General features: G+C 38.2%; 1 protein-coding gene across 24 annotated transcripts in view; it reads right to left on the reverse strand.

Annotated features, from left to right (window-relative positions):
* Positions 1 to 12,759, reverse strand: part of ASNS (asparagine synthetase (glutamine-hydrolyzing)) — a 145,687-nt gene that overhangs the window by 17,039 nt on the left and 115,889 nt on the right. For 9 of the 24 annotated variants that reach the window (XM_072764370.1, XM_072764369.1, XM_072764379.1 and 6 more), the window contains 3 exons: positions 11,155 to 11,228; positions 9,101 to 9,261; positions 627 to 698 (listed from right to left, as the gene is read on the reverse strand). The gene's annotated coding sequence lies outside the window, so the exon portion shown is untranslated. Of the gene's footprint in view, positions 1 to 626; positions 703 to 9,100; positions 9,262 to 11,154; positions 11,229 to 12,122; positions 12,398 to 12,759 lie in introns of all 24 variants that reach the window. The other 15 variants (XM_072764375.1, XM_072764364.1, XM_072764361.1 and 12 more) reach the window with 4 other exon arrangements.

Raw genomic sequence — 12,759 nt, forward strand, 5'->3', positions numbered from 1 at the left:
CCTATTAATAAATAATGGGGCAGATGGGAAGAGCTGGAAGGATATCATCTTTTTATTAACTATGAGGTAGATTTCACTGTCTTCTACCTCAGACATAATTAAATTTCTCCCCCATCTGGGTATCAGATCAGTGAATTTTTATTTTGTGTTGGATCATCATCAAACTTGTGATGCCGTTATATTCGCCTTCAATTAGATTGTCACTTTCCTGGTTGTGTTGACTTGACCTTTTGAGCCTCATTAGCCTCAGTGGATACCACTAGGTAGATTCTCAAACCTGTATTCAATTGGATTCAATTCTTCATAGTATTTTGTCATTGACAAATGTCAGTTTCAGGAAAGGATGGAGTTCCAGTCTGAATTTTACCACTAACTACTTCTATAACCATAGGTATGTCCTATAACCTCTCTAGGCTTCCATCGTGAAAGGAAAGTAGAGATTGCCAGGGGCCATTCCAGCCCTAAAATTCTAAGCACTAAAGTGATGAGCATTCTGTAGAACCCTAGCACCCAAGAAGGAAACTTTTTCCATCCCCACAATATCATGTCTTTTTGAAACTCAAAATAACTTTACAATCTGGATAATTTTACATTAGGCCCAGTTAGAATTATCCAAATTCACTCACCTGCTATTTGTAGATCCAGGATGTGAAATCAGGTTCATCTGGATCCACAGGACATTCTCTTCTGATCGTATTCTGCCTATGGAATAGGTTCACAAGAAGAACTGGGTCATACCAGAGATACTGACAGAAGAGCAAGGATTCTCTCTTATGTTTGCTAAACATGAATGATTTACATTCAGAATCAAATATATGTTCTTTTCCAGATTTCATCCCCACTCTTATATTAGAACATTACCCTAAAATTAGATCTTTTTCCTTTTTATTATCTGCACTAGAGTTTAAAAGGGAAGACTCTCCATTTTAAAGGCATTGTTGAACTGGTACCAGTACTGCCCTCAAATTTGTTACACAGTACAGGGAAAGACTCGTCCTCAGAAATCAATTTTTTTCTTTTTTTTAATTTAAGTTTTTTTTTTTTTTTTTTTAAAGATTTTATTTATTCATGAGAGACACAGAGAGGGAGAGAGGCAGAGACACAGGCAGAGGGAGAAGCAGGCTCCATGCAGGGAGCCCGACGTGGGACTCGATCCCAGGTCTCCAGGATCACGCCCTGGGCCAAAGGCAGGCGCCAAACCACCGAGCCACCAGGGGATCCCCATAATTTAAGTTTTTATTTTAATTCCAGTTTGTTAACATACAGTGTTAGTTTCAATTGTACAATACAGTAATTCAACAAGCCCATACATCACCCTGTGCTCATCATGACAAGTGTACTCCTTAATCCCTAACACCTACTTACTCCATCCTCCCACCCACCTCCCTCTGGTAATCATCAAATTATTCTCTATAATTAAGAATCTCTTGCTTTGTCTCTCTCTCTCTATTTTTTCCCTTGTTTGTTTCTTAAATTCCACATTAGTGAAATCACATGGTATTTGTCTTTCTCTGACTGACTTATTTTGCTTAGCGTAATACTTCTAACCCCATCTATGTCATTGCAAATAGCAGGATGTCATTCTTTTTTATGGCTGAATAGTATTTCATTGTATATATACCACATATTCCTTATCTATTCATCAGTCTATGGACACTTGGGCTGCTTCTATATCTTGGCTATTATAAATAATGCTGCTATAAACATAAGAATGTATGTATCCCTTTGATTCTAGCATGATTGCTTGATCATAAGGTAGTTCTGTTTTTAACTTTTAAGGAACTTCTATACTATTCTCCACAGTGGCTGCACCAGTCTGCATTCCCACCAACAGTATGAGTGTTCCTTTTTCTCCATATATTCTTCAAAACCTGTTTGTGTTGTTGATTTTAGCCATTCTACAGGTGTGAGGTGGTATCTCATTGTAGTTTTGATTTGCATTTCCATGATGGTAAGTGATGGCAAACATCTTTTATATGTCTTTTGACCATCTGAATGTCCTCTTTGGACATTGGACAATCCTCATTGTCTGTTCATATCTTCTGACTATTTTTAATTAGATTATTTGGTTTTGGGGTGTTGAGTTGTATGTCCTTTATATATTTTGGATACTAACCCTTTATTGGATATGTCATTTGCAAATAAATCTCCCATTCAGTAGGTTGCCTTTGGTTGATTGTTTCCTTTACTGTGCAGAAGCTTTTCATTTTGATGTAGTCCCAATAGTTTATTTTTGGTTTTGTTTCCCTTGCCTCAGAAGACTTATCTTGAAAGATAAGCCTATGCCAAAGAATTACTGCTGGTGTTCTAGGATTTTTATGGTTTCGCATTTCCCATTTAGGTCTTTAATCCATTTTGATTTTTCTTTTGTGTATGGTGTAAGAAGTGGTCCCATTTCATTTTGTATGTTGCTGTCCAGTTTTCCAAACACCATTTGTTGAAAAGACTATCTTTTTCCCATTGAATATTCTTTCTTGCTTTGTTGAAGATTAATTGACCATATAGTTGTAAGTTTATTTCTGGATTTTCTATTCTGTTTTATTGATCTATGTGTCTATTTTTGTTCCAGTAATATATTGTTTTGATTACTATAGGCTTGAAATATAACTTGAAGTCCAGAATTGTGATGCTTTCAGCTTTGCTTTTCTTTTTCAAGATTGTTTTTGCTATTCAGGGCCTTTTGTGGTTCCATACAAATTTAAGACCATTTGATATTTTGATAGGAATTGCATTAAACCTGCAGATTGCTTTGGGTTTAAGCAATGTTTAACAATATTTGTTCTTCCAATCCATGAGCAGGAATTGCATTAAACCTGCAGATTGCTTTGGGTTTAAGAAATGTTTAACAATATTTGTTCTTCCAATCCATGAGCATGGAATGTCTTTCCTTTTCTTTGTGTTATCTTCAATTTCTTTCATCAGTGTTTTATAGTTTTCAGAGTACAGGTCTTTCACCTCTTTGGTTAGGCTTATTACTATGTATTTTATTATTTTCAGTGCAATTATAAATAGAATGGTCTCAAAAACCAATTTCTAAGGCCTAAAATGTCTTTAGAAAATATAAACCAGGCAGCCCCGGTGGCGCAGCGGTTTAGCGCTGCCTGCAGCCCAGGGTGTGATCCTGGAGACCGGGATCGAGTCCGGAGTCCGGTTCCCTGCATGGAGCCTGCTTCTCCCTCTGCCTGTGTCTCTGCCTCTCTCTCTCTCTCTGTGTCTCTCATGAATAAATAAATAAAATATTAAAAAAAGAATCCAGAAGGTCTATGTTAAAAAAAAGAAAGAAAATATAAACCAAGTTGGTACATAAAGTCAAAATATATTAGTGTTCCTAAACATCTTAAGTATGAGATTCTGTTTAGAATCACAGAAAAGTTTCTCTTGACCTCACCCCAAAAGATAGTGGGTTTTTAGTATTCTTTTGATAGAGTAAAAAGTACCATGATTAAAAACAAAACAAAACCAATAATATATCAAGACTTCATACCACTCTCAAATAAATTCATACTTTATTAGTCACATCAGCACCAAAATAAACTGATAAATAGTAAAATGTGTAAGACACACTAAGATCTTATACAGTCAATGCTTATAGAGTACACAGGTTTGAAATCCCCCTATAGTACACTGCCAACTAGTTTACAGATTGCCAAGAATATAAATTCCACACAGAGCGTGTAGTGAACACTTAGTAGTTGACAAGCAAGACCAAAGATGGTAGATGACTAAGTTCTAAGGTTCCTTATTGCCCTAAAGTCTTTAGCCAACTGTGATTTTGCCGTATCCTAATCTACATAATAGGTCCGAAAGCTGAGAACAATGTGGGAAAGAAGGTATTCTATCCACATATTACCAATGTAAAACTAAGGATCAGAGAAGTTGAAGGATTTAGCCAAATAGTCTGGATTAAATTATCAAGAATGGAATCATAACCTGTATAAAACCCAGAGCCTATTTCCTTTACCACCCTGTCTATGTAGTGGAAGACATATTTGATAGGTTATCTAGGGTCATTTGTTTTTCAGATTATCTTCTACTTGTATGTCCAGAGCCACAACATCCTTTCCCACTTCACTTTGTGGCCTGGCTCCCTTACCCTCCTCTTCTTATGGAAGTGTCCAAAGGGAAACATAGAGGATGAAAGGGAAAAGTCCCAGGGTAGTTCCTCCTGACTCCTTCACTACAAAATTCCTCTCCTCAAGGCCACAGCTTCTGGCATCTGGCCTTCTCCATACCATCTTCTCCTCAGAGTCCACTTCCTTCCTCTTCCCCTTCAGGCCTAGCCTTAGGGTACTGAACCATCTTGCTTTTCCGAAATTCTGCCCACGCTTCTATAATAACTGTCAATTGGAGTGTGACACCTGCTTCCTATCAGAACCCTACCCAATACATTGATCTAGGATATAATGGAGAATGCTGTGAACTTAACTAGAGTAGAAAATGATTCACATCCTCTCTTAATTATTGGACACAAATGAGAACTAAATTATGTTGGCCTATTTTCCCACATTTTACCCACCCTTGTATTGAAACCTCACTCTAAGATAAGACTGGGAACATTCAACATTTTTTTATCTGAGTCATGGAGGGATCAAATAAAACCCTCCTCTGTCACGTAAAACGGTTTGGCTAGTTCTCCGTCTCAAAAGTGTAATTGACGATACAAGATTGCACTTGTTCAGCCCTGAGAGCATTAATTAAAGTTTTTAAAATTCTTTTAAATAACTGTTAAATTGGTTTTTTTTCACTGGATTTGTTTTTGGATTATTTTATAGATTGGTCTATTTTCTAGAATTAAAAAATATATATAGTAATAAGACAACCCCATAATGGTAGCTCCCCCTTGGTATTCTTTGATTTAAAAATGTACATAATAATAAAAAAGCTTCATTGATATTAAGACACTTTAAAATAAGATTGCATTTTATTCAGCCCAATATACCTTTGTAAAAGTATTTGTTGATGAGTTTGACATGTTTATGGTCTATAGAAAATGGTATAAAACCATTCAGATTTGCCAACTCTTATCATAACTCCAAAGCTACCCAGAAGCCCAGAGTCACATGTTAGGTAACACTGAATTAGAGTTTCAACTAGTTTATAAGCCCATCCCATATCACCCTGCAAAACAGGAAATGCTTCTAGAGCAAGCCATGTGATTAGCACTTCCCTAGATACTAGATGAATTATCAGCAAGAGTGCTACCTTTAGATCCCAGTAACCAAACCCATTGAGCTTTCCACTGGACATGACCTGCCCACTCAGGGGGGAATTTAGGATGTCACCACGGGTGAGCTCTCAAGGTATAGGATGGAGTCAGAGGAAGACAAAAATGTAGCTGGAGCCTCCATCTCTTGCCCTGTCCTGTAAATGTTAGTCACTGGCCTTCTCAGCAGCTTATGAGTCTATTTCCCTGCCATCTGACCTATTTTTTATAATTCTTGAAATGCAATTTGAAATAGGACTTCTGATCTTTACTTCTATACCCTACTTTTCTTCTAATTTCACAGAAATTCCCCTGTACCTACATTTAAATCTGCAGGGTAAACAGTAATATGGAAAATTCTGAAAATTCCAAATTCCAGAAAAATTCATGGATCTATTTGATCTGTCATTCTAAGATATGTTACTTAGCCTCAGGACAACAAAAAAGGAAATATTAATGCCAATTGGGTTCATACGTGTTTTGTAGAACCACAGATTTCATAGAACTGGGAACTATCTACTCTTTCAACAAAACATTTATATGGTCCCAATACAAGAATACTGGTATATAAAAAGGAATAAGAAAACACTGTTAAATCTGAAAAAAAAAGAGTCTCTCCTGTGAAATATTAAAAACTCCGATGAAATATTAAAAACTTACTGGGAATTTCCACTAATTTAGAATCAGAATAATAACTGATATGAATAAGAATAGAGGGCATTGAACATATAAAACACCATTCAAATTTGACTTTGCACAGCAGATGACGTGAACAGAGACTGATATTTAAGATAATATGAAGTCATTTATTGAGTACCTCCAAGCTGCAATGTATTTTATATATTTTTTTTCACTCTATAGACTAGTCATGGAGAATAATTATTCTTCTTTTGACAGTTAAAAGAAGTGGCTGAAGAATATAAATTAACATATCCAACACTGAACAGTTAACAAGTGGCTGAGCCAAGGGTCTCAAACCCAGCATGATGACTTGAGAACTTCCATCCCTGCCTGAGAAGTTGCTTAACAAGCAGACCAGGTAGAGAGAGCCCTTTCAAGAAACAGCAGTAAGACATGAAAAGTCCCAGTGTGTCCCCCTAAGGTCAGCTAGAGAAAGTACATTTGGACCTTAACAACAACTGGTTTGAACTATGTGGATCCACTTATACACATATTTTTTTAATACAGTACTATAAATGTATTTTCTAATGATTTTCTTAACATTTTCTTTTCTCGAGCTTACTTTATTGTAAAAATACAGTATATGACACATATAACATATAAAATTTGTCTTAACTGGCTATTTTATGCTATGGGTAAGGTCAACAACAGACTATTAGTAGGTAAGTTTTTGAGGGTTAAAAGTTATACCAGAGTTTCAACCATGTGGGGGAGTCAATTGTGCCCCTAAAACCCATGTTGTTTAAGAATCAACAGTATACAGGACAAATGGAAAAAGCCAATGAAGATGAAAAGATTCCATTTTAAGAGAGCAAGAGTAAATGGAGTAGGGTAGCCACAAGAAATGGGCAGAATGCATGCATTTGGAGAAAAAAAGGCTATTCATACTTTTAGAACAGGAAAGGGGGAAAAAATGATGGTGTGGTATTGGTAAGCCTAAAGGAAAAGGAAAGAGAAGCAGAGAGAAAATAAACAAGTTAAGTATAACAATGATGATAAAGAAGTGCTATGGAGAAGAAAAGGAATTGAGGGAGGATTATAATTTTTAGGATAACTTTTACTTATAGCCCTCCATTTTCCCTAAGAAATAGAAATCACATTGTCTATGGTACTGAAAGGTTTGGGTCATGGTGATGGTGCAGTTTCAAATAATAGCCAAATGTCAACAAAAATTGCTGAGGGAATAAAAGGTGGTCGAGCAACATGGAGGTCCAGCATAGGAGGACAATATAAGCATGAATGTGACTGGGGCAATAAGGGAGGGCATATCCTCCAATCACTTGGGGCAATTCAAAACTTGGGGTCAAGGCATAGAGGGGAATGGATCCAGGCTCTGGGTTGGGTAGAGCATGTATAGCACGAAGAAAAGAGGGCATGAGATTGTGCACCTATGAGTATTGAGAGGGACAGCCCTTTTAGTAAACTCTGTTATTGTTCAGAAATATTCAGTGCCCCTCCCTGGGGGAGGCTTATACCATTTCTAGCCCATTAACATAAGGGTTAACCACGTGACTTGCTACTGCCAATGAAATGTGAGCAGAAGTGACAGGTGTCTCTTGTGAGCAGAAACTTTAGGAGCCATCGTTATGCTTCATGACATCCTCTTTTCCCTCTGCTAGGAATCTGGCAGTGTTCCAGAGGCAAGCAACTCTGCTAGCCCAGAATGAAATATGTGGAAAGAGACCACAGCTTACCCATGAGGAACATGTTTTCTGCTTACAGGTGTCTGAGATTTGGGGATCTTTTGTAACTGCAACATAACCCACTCTAACCTGACAAGCAAAGCTTGAATGTTTTAAGTTGGAAGGGAAAGTAGTAAAGTCAGAAGTTAGCTAATTTATTAGAAGACTAACAGGGGCTAAAGGATTAGAGACTGGGTTGTAGGCTAGGGAAGTATAGGAATAAAAGAAATAGATGAACTAGATGTTTTTATGGAAAAGGAATGTATAATTTTAATGTGTAAAATAAAATAGTGAATGCAAGATTACTTATCCCAGGCTCCTGAACACAATCAGCATTAAGTAAACAAACGTCCTCCCCAAATATAATTCCCCTGTTCCTTACCAGGCTATGTCCTGTCTGGTCAAGATGATTATTAGATTAGGAATTAGCAGTCTTGGAATAAAAGGCCCCCCGAAACAGAGTCAAACAGCAAATCTTGAAGCTTGACAAAAACATCCACTCTTCTCCCACCACCTCTCTTACTGCATTGCACCCCAGACCACTGGTATTCTTGTTCTTGAACATAACAGACAATGGTAAATAGGGTTTTTAGCTGCCAAAAGTTGGACTTGTGCTAGAAACCGGATTTACCCCTTTTTTTTCTTGTGGAAGTTATGCATATTGAGGTTGTCAGGGCAGAAAATCATGGTTTCATTTCTTCATTAAACCAACAATATACATGGAGCATCTACTATATTTGGGAACGTGGAGCTTACACTCACCATACAGAGGAACAGAGAAAATCAATGAGATACAGAAGCACAATACATAGGTAAGGGTAAGTATGTGCTATGGAGAAAAACAGCAGAGAAGAAAGATATCATACTGCCGCCCTGTTGTTGCATTATATCACTCTATAATTAGTCTTATATTTGGTTTTCACATGTAGCAAAATATTATGAGCATCTCTCCAAAATGAAGCTGAACCAGAGTTCACATTTCTCAGTGAAAATTCCTCAGAAGAGTCATCCAGTCGTCCTTCCCTGAGGCTTGTCAGATATGCTCAGTTATCCCACCACATTCACCCATTACTACTCTAAACAATGCCCACCAAATGGGAAAGAGTTTGTTAGATTCCAGCCATGAGCACAGCTTTGCAGCAGCTGAAGATTCATTACACCCTTAATCTAATTTTGGGCACTGTGAAAGGACCCAATCTAATACTTCAAAGCAAGCGCTTTAACACCATAGTGGAGACCAGTGCTTTCCAGAAGGATACAAGTTCAAATGGCATTCACTACTGCATCTACAGCCCAGAAAGGCTGAAAACAACAATCATTGGCTATTGAAGCTGCTTTAATGGCCTGGAAGCAGGATCATTAAGAAAGTAGCACCTAAAAAAAAAAAAAAAGAAAGAAAGAAAGAAAGAAACTAGCAACTAATAAAAGCTATACTGAGACCACCCAGACCGATTGTGGCAGATCTAGAAATCACAGTTGTAGTTTCTACTTATTGAGGACATTTTGGGTCTTTTCTAAGAGACTTATTTTTTACCTATTGTTAATGTCCAGGCAAACACTGTGGCTTGGAAGTTGGACTCTAAAGGCAGCGTCACCCTCAGGAAATGCTTCAGACTGAGCATATGTCAGCCATCAGGTCCCAGTACAGACAGAAAAATGCAGCTTCCCAGGGCATCTGGCCATAATCCACAATATCTGGTGGAAACACAGAGGTAAGGAAGGCTGAGAAGGGATAATCAGGGCAAACAAATAACAGCTTCAAATATAGGCTTACCTATGAGGTCATCTCTGTCCATTTGTGTTTCTGAATATAGTATGCAAAGGACTTGATGTAGTGGGTAGAATGGTGGCACCCAAAATATCTGCCTAAATCTCAGAATCTATGAATGTGACTTTACTGGGAAAAGGGTCTTTGCAGATGTAAGTTAAAGATCTCAACACAAGATCATCCTGGATTTTCCAGGAGGGCCTTAAATCCCATGACAAGTGTTCTTATAAAAGATGCATGGGGAGAAACAGAGAAGAAAGCCATGTGAAGATAGAGGCTGAGATGGCAGTTATACAGCTACAAACCAAGGAACACCTGATGCTACCAGAAGATGGAAGAGGCAAGGAAGGATTCTCCCCTAGAGACTTAGAGGGAGTTTGGTCCTGCCAACACCCTGATGTCAGATTTTTGGCTTCCAGAACTAAGAGAGAATTTCTGTTATTTTAAGGCACCTAGTTTGTGGTAATATATTATATGAGCCCTAGGAAATTAATACACTTGGTGATTCTCTTTAGCTTGGCCCTACTCTTGATGTCCATCTCCAAGAAGAGGCCCAAGCAGCAACATCTTTCTCAATCCTAAATTCCTCTATAATTCTCATGGCCTCTACTTCAGATGTGCTCTCCGCCACATTCAAGGTGTCTCCCTGCATCTCCACTCACCCCACAACTACCCAAATCTGGAGCAAAGTACCTAATCATGAAAGAGATTCTCCATCTTCATGGACTATTCAACCAATTGGCCTCCAACCTTCCATTCTAACACATGCTCCAATTTGGCAACACATTCAAAACTGTCAATGCAATTATCCTCCTGCCCAATGCCCAGACATGTGCAGACAAGGTGAATCAGCAGGTGCCCTTATGATACACCCCCTACAGACACCACGGTTCTTCCACCTGCTCAGCCTCCACAGAAGCGGCATACAGCAAACTGCTCTTTTCCTCCTACAGAATAGCCATTTCCCTAAATATTATTTCTCACTCTACCTTTTCTCAACTCTCCACTCTTTTTCACACAGTCCAGAGCTGAGCGCAATACTTGGCACATATAAGGCATGCAATAAGCACTTGCTGGTTGAATGGGAGCCAGATGGATTTGGAGCTTCCAGAAAGATATTCTAGAAACTAGTGCATGAAGAAATGCTTTAAAGACCTTCCCACTGGCACTGCTGCCACTGGCCTCCTAACACACTGGACAACTCTCTTTGGCTTGACCTTATCCTTGATGCCTGTCACCTAGTGATGACAAAAGCCTGTTTTGGCCTCTTCCTGTTGGTCACACAGGTACAGGTTAAATTTTGCTTCCAGTGAATGCTTTCTGTCAGAGTCATCTATGAAGTGAAAAAGCAAAAAAAAAAAAAAAAAAAAAAAAAATCAAGCACAGCCCCTATTGCCTCTACCTTCTGGCTACGCATCTATCCCATTTCTTTTTCCTCCATTTGGCCTCCCTGGTTACAAACCTTAGTTTCAAATTTTAGAACCCTTGGCTTTTAATTAATGTTTGAAACAGCTTGTCCACCTAATGTTGTTTTCACAAGCTCTCATGCTACCCTTTGGGAGAGAAAATCAGAGTAACATAATTATACAGATCAATACAGATCAATCCTGTATACAGGATTCTATAATCCTGGCAACATCACCTTCAAGCTATGTGACCTTGAGCAAGTTCCCTCTGACCCTTAATTCTTTCACCTGCCAGAAAATAAGGCATGAACTTTGCAGGGTTTTGTTTTAATTTAGAAATACTGAGAGGATTAAAGAACTGCAGAATAGCTGAAACAAAATAAAAGTTCAAAATATGATTATTATTGGACTTACCTTAATATTCACATTGTATATTGCAGAAAGGAAGTCTTGAAGAACCCTGGGCAGCCTTGCCCACTCTTCCAGACCTGGAGAGATGAACAGGTCACTTCAACTATACCCAGATGTTTCTACAATTCTACCTCACTAGACTAGGATGGAAATAACCAAGATCATAAGAGAAGTTTGAAAAAACTCGTTTGAAACATAGTTTAAAAAAGTAACTGGAGTGCCTTAGTAGCACAGTCAGTTAAATGCCCAATTCTTGATTTCGGCTCAGGTCATGATCTTAGGGTCATGAGATTGAGCCCATTTCAGGCTCTGTGCTTAGCAGGGAGCCTGCCTGGGATTCTCTCTCTCCCTCTCCCTCTGCCCCCTACCTCTTGCTCTCTCTCTTACTTTCTCTCACTATCTCTCTTTCAAATAAATAAATCATTTTTAAAAAGAGAAAAAGTATTTTCTTAGCCTTTCATTGTATCTATTAGAAATGTGACTTTCTAGTTTTATATATAGCAGACATCACTCAAAATGTTTTACAAAAATATATCAGTTGTACAACATTGTGAATGTACTAAATGGCACTGAATTGTACACTTTAAAATGGTGAATTTTATGTTATGTGAATTTTACTTTAACAAAAAACATAATTTTTTAAAAGATGCGGAAACTGATGTTGTCATCAACATCAGAATGTTGACTTGAGGATCATTTTTACAAACACAGATTCTGATTCTGTAGGTCAAGGTGGAACATGGTTATTAACACCTTTTAAAAAGCTCCCTTAATGATTCAGATGAGCCAGAGTTAAGAACCATTGATTAATAACTTAAAATATCTCAAACTAGATAAGGAAGAGAGATGAGAAATTGCACCTTCTACAAAAAGACAATTATCTGGCTAACATGGTATGATTCTGAGGACATTCTTTTTGTTTCATAATTTCTATTATTGGGGTTACAATAAAGTTTGAACTATGCATTTACCCACGCAAGTCACACTTTCCTGTGGATCTTCATTCATTTCACTTTTAGGAATAGATATCTGCTTGAGGTCTCAGAGCAAGCAAAAGGTAGGGGCAAGCTTGGGAGCCATGAGGGGAGGAAAAATAATCCCATGGCACCTCCTGGATTCGCTTCATCCCGTTCCATTCAAAAAAATCCCAAAGCCCAGTCCAGCATTACACTGTATCCTGATGGGAGGTAGGTAGTGGGGATGTGAACTTTCCGAGTCTCTTCAGTTCATCAGAGTGCTCTGAGATCTAGAGGAGAGAGAGGTACAGAGGTGCAACAAAGGTGCTGCATGCAGTACTCTACTGTCCTCAACCTTCCCTCTGCCTTCTTCCAAGTCATTCCCTGCAGCCCTCCATATCTGCATGTCTGGCATGTGAATGCAGACTTCATATTATTACCTTTCTGATAGCACTTGCCACTACCAGGAAGATTCCACCGTACACAAGAGGATGAGATGAGGAGGAGTGGATGACAGGAAGGGATGGAAAAGGGAGAAAAATATTAAACCTACATCTATGAGCCAGACCATAAGAAAAAAGGGAATCTAAATTAAACAAACAAACAAACAAACATAAACACTCAGAAACCAACCAACTGGCCTCTATTTCTT

This window comes from Vulpes vulpes, chromosome 7 (assembly GCF_048418805.1).
Source record: "Vulpes vulpes isolate BD-2025 chromosome 7, VulVul3, whole genome shotgun sequence".
In the NCBI taxonomy this organism is placed as follows: Eukaryota; Metazoa; Chordata; class Mammalia; order Carnivora; family Canidae; genus Vulpes; species Vulpes vulpes.